The 12715-nt window shown below is 47.3% G+C and overlaps 1 protein-coding gene across 2 annotated transcripts in view; it reads left to right on the top strand.

Annotated features, from left to right (window-relative positions):
* Positions 1–9042: 9042 nt before the first annotated feature.
* The window catches only part of LOC119650970 (beta-1,4-glucuronyltransferase 1), a 339594-nt gene continuing 335921 nt past the window's right edge, over positions 9043–12715 (top strand). For both annotated transcript variants that reach the window (XM_038054230.1, XM_038054231.1), the window contains exon 1: positions 9043–10384. The gene's annotated coding sequence lies outside the window, so the exon portion shown is untranslated. The remainder of the gene's footprint in view (positions 10385–12715) is intronic.

Genomic DNA, 12715 nt, shown 5'->3' with positions numbered 1-12715 from the left:
TGTAGAAAGTTTGGTCAAGTAATTAAAAATAAATTCTCTGGTGCGCAAATTGGTAAGACTGGCACGACAGATGAACTGGAATCAAAGGTTGGAGCTCGGGAAAAGGCATTTGTTACCGCCTTTAAAGTCTCGTGCCCTACTAAGTATAGCAAAAACACGCTGCCACCATGCTGGAATGAAGTTCTCTCCAGCTTCAGGAAGCTGACCAGGCAAATCTTCAACTGCTACAGGCATAAATATTGGCAAGGACTACCTGTAGAAGTGCAAGTCGACCATCAGGACCGCCAAGAGACGGCCTTGGTTGGAATATTATCAGAACATCGAAAGCAACAGTGAATCCGCGAAGCTCAGTAAGATTCTGTCCAAGGAACATAAGAGCCCATCCTTTCTTAGAAAGTCGGAAGGCTCCTGGACGGAATCTTCTAGTGAAACCTTGAAACTGCTGGTTCAAACGCACTTTCCCGCCAGCGAGAAAGACTGTGAGTCAGAACCTTGCTTTGCGGCCACCCCAGCTGTGCGATCGGTAATTACCAAGTATAAGATCGGCTGGGCTACAAATAGCTTCTCCGCATATAAACCTCCGGGCCCAGATGGCATTATGCCAGTCATGCTACAGAGGCAGCAGGAAAGGGTTGTGCCGTGGCTTGTTGAGATTTACCGGAGCTGCATCTCTTTAGGATGCATACCACAGTCCGGAAGATACGCAAGAGTGGTTTTCATACCGAAAGCGGGTTGGCGCGGTCATGAGTCTGCGAAGGACTTTCAACCAATCAGTCTGACCTCTTTCGTGCTGAAGACCCTAGAGCGCATCCTGGGCATCTACTTAAGGATGATTATGGAGAGAACGCCTTTCTCTAAGTCCCAGCATGCCCACCTCAAAGGAAAATCCACAGAAACCGCCCTCTACGAGGTAATTGGCACGGTTGAGCGGTCGCTGCAATACAAGCAGTATACCCTAACTGCCTTCTTGGATATAGAGAGAGCTTTCAACAACGTTAGTACCAACGCCATCAAGGAAGGCTTGACCAGTATTGGATTGGAGGGTAAGCTAGTCGGATCTGGGAGGCAACCACTTAACCAGAGCTGTGAACAGAGGTAAGCCCCCAGGTGGTGCTCTGATTAATAGTAATGGACGAAATTTTACGAGCATTGGACAGCAGCGGAGTGATGGTGGTGGCGTATGCCGACGACTTGGTGATATTAGTGTCAGGGATGTTTCCGTCCATTATGAGCGACATCATGGATAGAGCGTGTCGAAAGGTGTGCCTATGGGCCGCAAGATGCGGACTCGGCATAAACCCAACCAAAATGGAACTGATGCTATTCACCACCAAGACCAGGATACCTGAATTCCATCTACCACGGTTGAATGAACAACGATTGGTTCTTTCCTCTAACGTAAAGTATCTGGGTATAATCCTGGATTCAAAGGTAAATTGGAGATTGAACATAGAACTAGAGGTTAAGAGGGCCTGTATAGCCTTCTATGCCTGCAAGAGAATCTTTGCAAAGAAATGGGGTCTCCGGCCGAGGATGGTTCTCTGGATATACACCGCTGTACTGCGTCCGATCCTAACGTACCGCTCTATTATATGGTGGCAGGATTTGAGCAAAAAATACAATAGAATGAAGCTTAATAGGATTAAAAAAACCGCGTGTGCAGGTCCGACTGGAGCTCTGCAGTCCTACCTGGCAGATGTTCTCAATGTACTCCTGCATCTCCTTCCCCTAGACCTTCATATTAAATAAGTTGCAGCGTGCAATGCCTACTACGTGAGTCCACAGCAGCATCTTAGACGAGGTATCTCGGGAAATGTGGGCATTCCCCACGGACTATGCCACACGCAAGCTGAACTTCACGAGAAACTTTGCTGTGGACGTTCCAACCAAGGCAAAGTGGAAGACCGGTGGCGTGTTCCAAGGTTATGACTCAGTATTTTTCACTGATGGATCAAAGATGGCCTGTGGAGTCGGCGCAGGGGTTTTCTCGAATACACACAGTGTATCCAAGTCGTGTGGTCTCCCAGGTTTCGCCAGTGTATTCCCGGCGGAAATACTGACGATATTGGAAGTCTGTCTGGTGGACCAGTGCAGAGACGCGTTGAACCGTCTGGCCAGCAAACTCAAGGTCACCCTTCTGTGGGTGCCCGTGGAATGGTGGAATGAGCTGAGACTGATTGGCCAGGCGAGGCTCTGCTCTTGGCAGCCCTTTGGTGAATACAGTCGGTGTTTCGCTGACGGATGTCAGGAACGGAGTCTGCTCGCATTACCGATCACGAAAGCTTCTGGGCCAGACGCGGGCAAATGCATTCATAATTACGGCGGTCTGCACGGGTCACTGACCCATAGGGGACCATACCTCCAGGCTCGGCATACCCTACAATTCGTATTACCGAAGCTGCGGAGAAGGAAGGGAAACCCTCATGCACTTTATCTGTGATTGAACAGCTTTAGCTAGAGTCAGGCAGAGGGATACTGGATAAACCATTCTTTGGGAGCCTCAGAGAGATTTCTAGCTGTAGGGAGGGGTTGCTACGGGCTTGCTCTGAAGATTTGAGCCGGCTAGACTATGCCTCCCTGCTATCATAACAGCAGTCACGATCTTAGGAGTTTATGCCATCAAAACGGCGCACCACAGCGCTAATTGGGCTCCTCGGAGCGGTCCTGATACATACCTACGTACATCCAATTCAGTATTACTGCCCTTCTGTATTGTTTTCCACGTTCTCAATCATCGATTCCCAAGGTCACGAAAGGTAGACTACATCAGACACCTCACCACTTCTATTCAGCTGTTGAATAAGCGAAGTTAAGGATAGCGCTACCTAGGCAAGGACTCCTTTAACTTAGGGAACAAGTCATTTGAGGGCATTGCGCTTCAACGTTAGGGGCCTGAAGCAAAACTCCCAGTCGTGCTGGCGCAATAAACCAACCACAATGGCAAGATGTTCTTTGTGCCTTCTGTTCTGTTCAATTCTTGCGAGAAGGCACGAAAATTGGCTGCTGTCGCTAGCTTCACATGAATCTTGTTCTGCGAAAATGACGTTCGTAATTGTTATCAAAGATTATCCCCTGCCTAATTTTTGATTCCCGTCACCTATATTTTTTGGTCGCATTTCGGGTGGGATTTCAGCTCTGATTTGAAGAATCCAGCCTATGTTTCATAAATTCTGAAAATTCGTAAAACGAATGCATCAGCTTCAAAGAGGAATCTGTGCTCGAAAACTGAGGGAAGCGAGAAGACGTCCGGTTAAACTAGGGTTAAAAATGTATCCTCATTTTGTTGTGAAAAAAAAGAGGTGGAAGTAAGCACGAGCCGTGGGTTGGTCACCTATGGTGCTTTTGTCCTTGCATCTTCATAATAACTTTGCGAGCAATTCTCTACGGAGCTGGATCCCATTTATTATTCCTGCTTGTTCCAGGTATATAAGCCGCTAAGACTAGTCCGGGGTAGGTACAGTGGGTTTCGGTGAAGCATGTTGAACTTGAGCTCGTAGCTCGTAGCTATCCAACCTTGCAAGAAGTTGTATATGGAACACGCAAGCAAACTTAAGTGACTGTTAGACGGTGATGCCTTTCAAAGACGATGTGAGTGCCTCTCTTTGTACTCCTAAATCGGGTGTGATCGTAAAGTGGTCGATCTGATTGCTCATAAGGCGTCGGTCATCTGAAAGTCAACTTTTTGGGGTAGGGTAGATGAATGCATTTGCGCACAGAGTGTTGGACTCCCGGTTCGGTACGTCGTCAGACTACCATCCGGCTCCTCAGCGGACGAGCTCTATCTTCTTAGCAACGAAAAGATCCCGAACGTAGTCGGCAACACGGCTCCACCTGTCAGCACTCTTCAGCATCTGGAGAAAGATCCCCTTCCACAAGAAAAAAAAGTGCAAAACACGCAATCCGGGGATTGTGCCTTTCCAATCTTGTGCAGGCAAGACTGAAAACGTCCATGCCACTTAAAAATTGGGTAAGGAAATAGTCAGTTTCACCATGCTTCCGATTCAGCCACTCACCTAAGTTGCCAATGAGCCGCACAGTCCATCTGCCTATAGTTTCATTTTGCCAAAAGAGCTGCCGCTCGTTTAGAGATTGTTGCCGTTTCTCACGAGCCACAACCTCCCTTGGCTCTTCTCCCTTGCGCTTATATATGGCTTGAGGTTACTTAGCAAGAAGGTCAACGGGGATCACTCCCGCGATCATCATCACGCCGCAGATGCCACTAGCAAAGCTCCCCGTCTCTGTACTTGCGCGAGACGTTTACGATATTCCTCATTGCCAAGAGCGTCAGCCCATACCTCTGCGCCATAGAGCAGGACAGACTGCGTTAAACTCATCAGGAGACGTCGTCTGGTAGGCATAGGACCTCCAACATTTGCCATTAGCCTACTTAGCGTCGAAACTCCAGCTGCAGCCTTGTTCGATGCTGCTTTGATTTGCTTAAGAAAGCTCATCTTTAAGTCAAGAGTCAGCACGAGATACTTTACCATTGGCTTTGACTCGATTATCGAATCACCAAACGATATGGGACGCAGGGCTGGAATTTTCTTTTTAGTCAGGATGACTACTTCGGTTTTTTCCAGTGCAAGGTTGAAACCATGGGTAGTCATCCGTACGCTTACCCGTTGCAAATTCCAAGTCTGCTTTGCGCCTGTTCAAGTGCGTCCGGCAACAAGCGCCGCAACATCATCTACATAACCAATCAGGCGTGACTCTTCTTGCATGTCGAGTTTAAGTAGATTATCATAGGTAACGTTCCGGGTGTCCGTCCTTAGGATGGATCCCTGTGCTACCCCCGACGTGACCTCCATCTTCCACTCACCCTCTAGCGGCTCATTGAGCAGGAAACGGTTTTCAGATCGTCCTTCAAAATCCGTAAGAGATAGTTCGGCACGTGGAAAGTATCGTCTAGTGTGCCTAGAATGTTTTTCCATCTTACGGAATTAAAGGCGTTTCTGACGTCAAGCGGTGCGAGGAGCACGACCCGTCGAGTTCGGCGGCTATGTGCCTCCGCTCGTCAAACGGAATCCACGACTTGCATCAACTGTAGATCTCCCTGCTCTAAAATCAAACTGCCGGGGAGAAAAATCTCCGGCAGCGTGTATCGTTTCAGCGAGTCTATTTCTGATAAGCTTTTCGAGCACTTTTCCAGCAGTGTGAAGTATACATAGTGGGCGGCATGAAGACGGCAACTCAGGGTCGCCTTTCCCTTTGCGGATCAGCGCAAGCTTCATCACCTTCCACCGAGCAGGGAAAGCGCCCCCTTTCAGGCAAGCGTTGAATTCGCCGAGCAGTAGCTCTGGCCGGTGTTGGAATACCAGTTTGAATATCTCCGCTGGAATACCATCGGGTCCTGGGGCTTTCTTGCTTTTCATAGAGAGGACTGGTTGTTCCAACTCTTTTCTAAAGAAAAGTGGAGAGTCCCCGGCGATCTCCGCGCCGAAGTCGTCATTCCATATGGGGTGCGCAGGGAATAGTGCCCTTACAATGCGGTCCATCTGCTCGGCCTTAAGTGAACAGGGTTTCCGCAGAGCCCCGATTTTTCAGGTTACCAGTTTGTAACCGAGTCCCCACGGGTCCCCATTCATCTCGTCGACCAGATCCTGCCGGCAGTGAGCTTTGCTCTTGTTTATTACCCTGCGGAGTCTCCTCTTGGCTGATTTCTACTCCGTCATTATGGTGCATGCACCTCCCGGTGGTTTACACATTGTGTTAAGCAGCTGATCGTGTGACACTCGTTCCGAAGCTCTATGATTTACACTGTCCACCAATACATAGAAGGTTTGCCACGTCTCGTTGCCCTCCTAAGTATGGAGGCTCTGCAGGCCGTTGATATCAGGTTCATAACTGAATTTACGACAGTGTCGGCTGCAGCGCCACCACTCCCAGGAGTACCTTACAACGCGGCCCCACCTGTTCCAAGAGTTTCGATAAACCTCCCGGTCTTCACTTTCGTGACGTTCCATGTACAAAAAGGTCACCGAGAGTTTGTGTCCACCATTTCGAAGGCAATGTATTGATGGTCGCTTGCCGAGAAATCTTCTAGAACTCACCACCCGTCTACCAGCGACACCAGTGATTTCGGAATGTTGGGGTGGATCCGATGTTTAGAACTACTAGAACTACCAATCCTGGTCTCGCCGCCATTTCCAGAATTCGTTTCCCGCTGGAGTCTGTGTGATTCAAGCTCCATTCAAGTGCCCTAGCATTGAAGTCATCCCGGACCAGGATCCGCCCGTCTGTGCCTAAGATAGCCTACAAAGTATCAAGCCTCCTTCGAAAGTCCGGCATTGTCTCATTCGGCGTAACATAGACACTAAAAAACGTTATCTCTGAACACCGAATCCAGACAAAGCCGTCCCCTCGGCGTTGAGTAAGAACCTTAAGGAGGGTGTCGTCCCGAACCCAGATGGCAGCGGTACCTGATATGTCAGGGTGCCATGAAACTGGGTCCTTGTTTTGGTACTGCTCCCTGATGAGTACTAAATCAGCTTTGGTTTTCGCAGCGAACTGCGCCAGCAACTCGTCAGCGGTTGCACTCCGATGCATATTGATTTGTAGGATGCGCATCATGTTGATCACGTCCTAGCTCTTTCCAATTCTGCTCTGAAAACTGGACACCGCCCCGAGCCTGCAGTGTGCGCAACATTCTGATCATTCGTGCCACGATCCTTGCATAGGACGCAGCTTTCCACATTCGCGTTTGATGGCTTCTTCTACTTCGTTCTTTTCTGTGAGTAAGTCAAGGTCTTGGATTTCCAGAGAACACGTGGGTTTCAGGCTGGAAACCAAATCTTTTTCTGCCAGAAGTCCCTTTACTGCTTCACAGAACGTAACTTTATTTTTTGTCTTTTGGACTAGGACTCCACCAGCCTTCGTTTTACGATTGATATCTTGGCAGATTAGATGATGAACATACGCAATGCGAAGCTTATTTTTGCTTTAGCACGTATTCTACCACTGTCTAAGATTTGTGGAAGAGAAGAAGCACCTAGAGAAGATCCTAGGAAAAGTGCTGTACCAGCAAATCTGGTGCGAAGAATGCGAGCACGTCAAGAGCATTGGGATATGATCAACTTCATGATCGCAGCTATTAACAGCAAACTGCGAAAGGAAGAGGAGATGAAAAGAACGCGGCTACGTACGCCGCGTACGGAAAAAAGTAACAAAACTAGAGTGAGGTGACTCCGCCTCATGTTGTAATACCTTATGGTAATTTCGCGAGGAGTGGGGGAGGCGGGGGTAGTTTTAGCGGTTAAAAATACCATACGTTGACGTGGCTACCTCCTCAGAAAAAAAGACGAGAGGCTTGACTCCTTGAGCGATATATACATATCAGTCTCAGAGAGCTATATCCCGCATCAGTGTAAGATATCCCTTCAAGGATATTTTCTTTTTAAGCTTGCACTGGACTTGGTTTTCTTCTGACCTGTGCTGATTCCACCATCAAGCAAAAAGATTTTTGTTCTATTTTGGGCTTTTCTGATGCGCTTTATAAAAGTTGGTTAAAGACAGGTAGGTAGGTAGGTATCAGTGGCCGCTCCGAGGAGCCCAATTAGCGCTTTGGTGCGCCGTTTTGATGCCACAAACTCCTAAGACCGTGACTGTTGTTATAGGAACAGGGAAGCGGAGTCCAGCTGGCTCGGATCCTCAGAGCCAGCCCGTAGCATTCACGAAGGAAAGCAGCTCTGCGACCCTGTAACTAGAAATCTCACTGAGGTCCCCAAAGAATGGTTTGCCCAGTGTCCGTAACCTGACTCTAGCCAGAGCTGAGCAATCGCAGAGAAAGTGCATGAGGGTTTCCCTTCCTTCTCCGCAGCTTCGGCAATGCGAGTTGTAGGGTATGCCGAGCCTAGCGGCATGGTCCCCTATGGGCCAGTGCCCCGTGCAGACCGCCGTAATCTTGAATGCATTTGCACGCGTCTGGCACAGGAGCTCTCGTGATCGGGCTATGTTATAAGCGGGCCAAATTCTCCTTGATTTGGCACAGCTTGTAAGCCTTCGCCATCTCAGGCCCGCGGCTGCTAGGTAGTGCGAGTGGTTAAAGACAATTTGGACTGAGCTCTTTGATTGGACCTGGATATCTTCACACGAGGTGGCCTTATTTAGATCCGTTGGGCGTTGGATGATACTTCTCACGCTGTCGTTCAAGTCTTTCACCACTAAATTAGTCTTCTCAGTATTGTTTTACACTATGCTGATCCATGCTCTGCCTTAGGCCATGTTTTACAAAATAGAGAACATTTGTACTGGTATCAAATGAAATCAGATACCTTACTTAGCCTGCCCTTCGCTGAATGTTACTTTCATGTATTAACATCTCTGGGAGCTGTGAAAAAAAAAAACTTTCCACAAATTACCAAGCTTCCGCATTTCAAATAATCATTAATCTTCATTTGAACCGTTGACAATATAATCTCCAATTTATAGATATGAATTATTCAAAGCATCATTCATCGACCATATTTATCTGTGTATGCCAGTAAGCCAACAATGTTAATCTACCCCAAATTTATCTAAAAAATTATTCAGCAAATTATTTACTTAGCTGCTGTGCTGATAAGATAATAGTTTTAAGATAATTTCAAGACAAGTTTTTTCTTCCGGAAATTATGTGAATTCTTCCCCCAAATGCTAAATAGATTACGCGATCTTATCTCCAGACGCAGCTTACGCATGAACATTGCAGATATTTTGAGTTTATTCAGTTCAAGATCGGGAAATACAAATTCATCAACTCTTGGACATATTTTCGGAAGGCTGATCATACGTGCATGTTTCTTGTGTAAATATTATATTTTCGCGGTCTGAAAATAACTCGTGTTTGCAAATGTGAATGGTTTATTAATTGGTCAATGTTTATTTTTGTTATAGCGGATGTTTTTGTTTGTTCTTGTGCAGATAAATTATCTGTTTTAGTGAATTTAGTGATTTTGATGGGTAAGCTCATTGCATTATATGTTAAAAGAATTGTCTCTTAATTTCTGTGTCCTTGAAAGGCCGTTTCTCTCCATAGATCGTCATTTAATTCACTTTTTCGCGCTCAAAACTCAACTGTCCGTTACAAAACACGCGCTCACCATCCACATCTTTCGTCATCACTTGGCAGCCCATCTGCAACGCCATCGTCCACACCGACCACGGACAGTCCACATTTTGCACACTCTCCATTCCCCACGATTCCACTCACGTCAAGCCCAGCGAACGCACCAGAACGTCACGAAACACGGCTCGCATTGGATTTGACAACTTCCCGAATCCCAGTCGTTTCAGTCGTTTTCGAACGGTCTATGCGAGTGGAGGTGTAGCTGGCTTGTGCGCGTTCAGTGGTCGTACAGAAAATTTTGACAGCTTCCAAGAGCGTACAGTGGCAACCTAATTCCTGATAAGATCCCACGGCCGGACCGTCTGCAAGTTGTGCGAGAATTGTTTACTGATAAGAACGCATCTCGCGGAAATCTCCAGTTGGCGTGGCGGAGGATGCTTGCGGTCGATGCGCTCGAGCGGATCATGTGACACGGAGTTGCGGACATCCTTTTTCGCTGGCCAATTCCAGGGGGCGAGCGAGCGACAAATGAGTTTCGGGAAAAGTCCTAATTGGCGGAGGTCAGGATAGGAGGGCGCGAGGGAGTTTGTTGTGCGACAGTGACACGACGAGCGGGTGAAAGGACATCAGAAGGTGCCGGAGGCATTGCAAATCGGGGCCGCAGTGAACAGGTGCTCGCGGGCAGCTCATGCTCGCAGTTTTCCTGTGTAAAAGTGAAAAATTCCGTGACTGCCCCCGCTGTTTTCACAACTTTCAGTCTTCGCTCTGTGGAGGAAGTGGCGTCTTTGCGGGGCTCTGTTTTGATGATTTGACGGTCGAGGATTCTGATTGCGTGCCAGATGCGTTTTCCTCTCGTTTGCAGGCTGCCTGGCGGAAAGAGTATTTTGCCCGGAGTCTGGTGAAGTGTTTACATTCGGTGCGAGCGTTGCCTTTCTGCCTCAGATCGGAACACAACCTGAATCTCAGTGAAAACTCCGAGATCGGAATTCCTGCGGTCAAGTCGAGTGTGACCTGAAGAGTGAGGTCTGTGCGGATAGTTGGCGGTGGATTCATGCTTGGTGCTGGAAGTATTGAAAAAGTGAACGCCTGCAAGTGATTTCTGTAGTTCTGGCGAGAAAATTGCGGTGCAGGTCCGGATATCAGTGCGTGACACGTTGGTTGCTTTCTCCTGGTGTAAAATTTTCCTGAGCGCCACAGCTCGTTTTTGCATCATTTCCAATAAGTGTAATAGGTTCAGGTGAAATCAAGCCAATAAGTTGAAAGTGGGAAGATTTGACTATCAGAACTCCTTACACGGCAGATGTCCACTTGGATAGACATTCCAGCATTTCGATTTTGAAGGTAAGTTTCCCGTAACAATCCTGAAAAAAGGATATCCTTTAACTTGGGAAGGTAAGGTCCTTGCCAGTGAGTAGAAGAAGTGGATGATCGTTAAGATTCGGAAGAAAGGCACCAGTTTTGACTGTGACAATTAGAATCCCGTAGGAAGTGGGAAACTTGCTTAAATAGTCCCGGAACGAATCAAAAGGGACTTCGAAAACTTGATCGCCAAGGAGCAGCTGGGCTTTGTTCTGTTGTCTGTAGGGTAGGAAGATGAATGTGACCATTTCAAAGAGCCCAATTAGCACTGTAGTTGCCGCTTCGATACCACAAATCCCTAAAGCCGAAATTGCTGTTGGAAAGGCACGGTGAGCAGGACCATTCCGTCTATAACGTCCAAGGCTAGCTCGAAGAATAACAGCTCCCCCAGCTTACAACCAGGCATTACTATGAGGTCGCCAGAAAACTGTTTAAGTAGTTTTCGCCGCCTGGCTTTAGCTAGAACTGAGCATTCGCCAAAGAACTTCTCTTTTCTCCGCAAGTTAGACGATGCCAATTCTAGGACACGCCGATTCTGACGGTATCGTCCTCTGTAGTTTTAGTGATTGGGTTTTGTTCTAAGAGGGCCACCATTTTTGACTTAGCGCTACCAAGGCGTGTAAGTAGATTTCATCCTTCATCAACGTGGTGCAAGCTGCGTCCGCCGAGAGACTTCCAAGGGCGCAGCTCCCCGTAGCCAACCCTTCAAAAAAGAAAACCATGGTGGAATCCATTCGCGACAGACTGCCTCAACACACAATTGTGCAGAAAAGTCTTTCAGAGGTACCGCCACATGCCACTGTCTGAACCTATCGATGATTGTGAAGCAATACCTGAAGTCATGGGAATCTCACAAAATATCAATTAAATTGAGGGAAATTGTGTGGAAACATTTGGTGGACCGATGGAACACGCCTACATCTTTTCTTACATTCTTTGTATTCTTGCACTTCTGGCATATCATGCGCTCTCTGACTTAAGAACCAATGTCCTTCTCATGGACGACCACAAATAATAATTTTGCGGTGATCAACGGATTTGTTGTCCGGATGCCTGTGTGTGCTAGATCGTGAAAGGCGTGAAAAACTTCCTTACGGGAATCGGCTGGAATATATGGCGCTGGTCCTTGTCTTGTTGAGCCGAAGACATATCTTACTTAAACGTGTATTTAGAGTTGGCCCTAAGACTCTGAAGAACTGTGTCATCCGTCTGCGGGGGATCTTGACCACCCCGGAGAGCTCAAGTGTCGAAGATGGCGAGGGGACGGTTTGTCGGGCTTTTGTTTCAAAGCAAAAATTGGTAGCTTATAGACCGTAAACACTGTGAACGGCCTGCCTTCAAAGGAATACCGGAAGTATTTAATTGTGAGGTATTCGGCTAAAAAATCACGACCGTAAATGCTGTAATTCCCTTGAGCGTGGCTCAGTTGCTTGGAAAAGAAGCCGCCTGATTTGGTTTACCTTATGGTGACGTGCAACACCTAAGGCGACCTCGAGAAATACGGCTAGGGTTGTTTCTCGCTAAGGAAATGCCAGAAGTATAGTTTCCAGGAAGCTGTTGCTTGGTGGTCTCAAACGCCTCGATAACCTCTGAGGACCACGCGATCACGCGGAAGTCTTTGGTTTTGGGCCCAGAAAAATAGGCGATAAGGACTGATTGACTGCGGGCGGCTTTGGGCAAGAAACGAGAATAGAAGTTTAACATGGCCAATAACCTCCTTAGATCTTTAACTGTTTTCGGAAGTGGGAAGCTTGAGATTGTTTGCACTTTGACAGAATTTGTATTTTTCAACGTTGAGTAATCCGATCGGCCTGAAGAAGACGTTGAAAAATATACTAGAGATTCTCTAAATGCTCGAACTCAGAAGAAGACGCGACCAGAACATCTTTCAATAAACAAAACAGAAATGAAGGTTTCTCAGCACAGAGAGGATGAATCTCTGAACAGTTTTCGCCACATTGCACAGTCCAAAACCCACTCTACGTTCGAAAGGTGTGCATGTTGCCGTTTTGCTAAATACTTTCAAGAGCTATTATACATGGATTTGGCGATATTTCCTGACTAATTCCAAGGTGGAGAAAATGTGGCAATTTGCGATAGAGCGTGCAAAATCGTGGATGAGTGTAATGGGGTATCAGTCTGGAATCATTTGGGTATTTAGACGTCTATAATCGCCACAAGGACTCCATTCGCCATTAGGTTTAGCGACCATGTGAAGTGGCGAAGACTAACAACTCACTGAAGGTCTGTAAATACTTTGCTTAAGAACTCTTTCTGCGCAACTGCGAGATTCTGAGGTAGGCGTCCCTTAGA

This window comes from Hermetia illucens, chromosome 3 (assembly GCF_905115235.1).
Source record: "Hermetia illucens chromosome 3, iHerIll2.2.curated.20191125, whole genome shotgun sequence".
Classification (NCBI taxonomy): Eukaryota; Metazoa; Arthropoda; class Insecta; order Diptera; family Stratiomyidae; genus Hermetia; species Hermetia illucens.
Note: the sequence above shows the minus strand (reverse complement) of the source record. Positions and strands in the feature narration are given on the sequence as shown.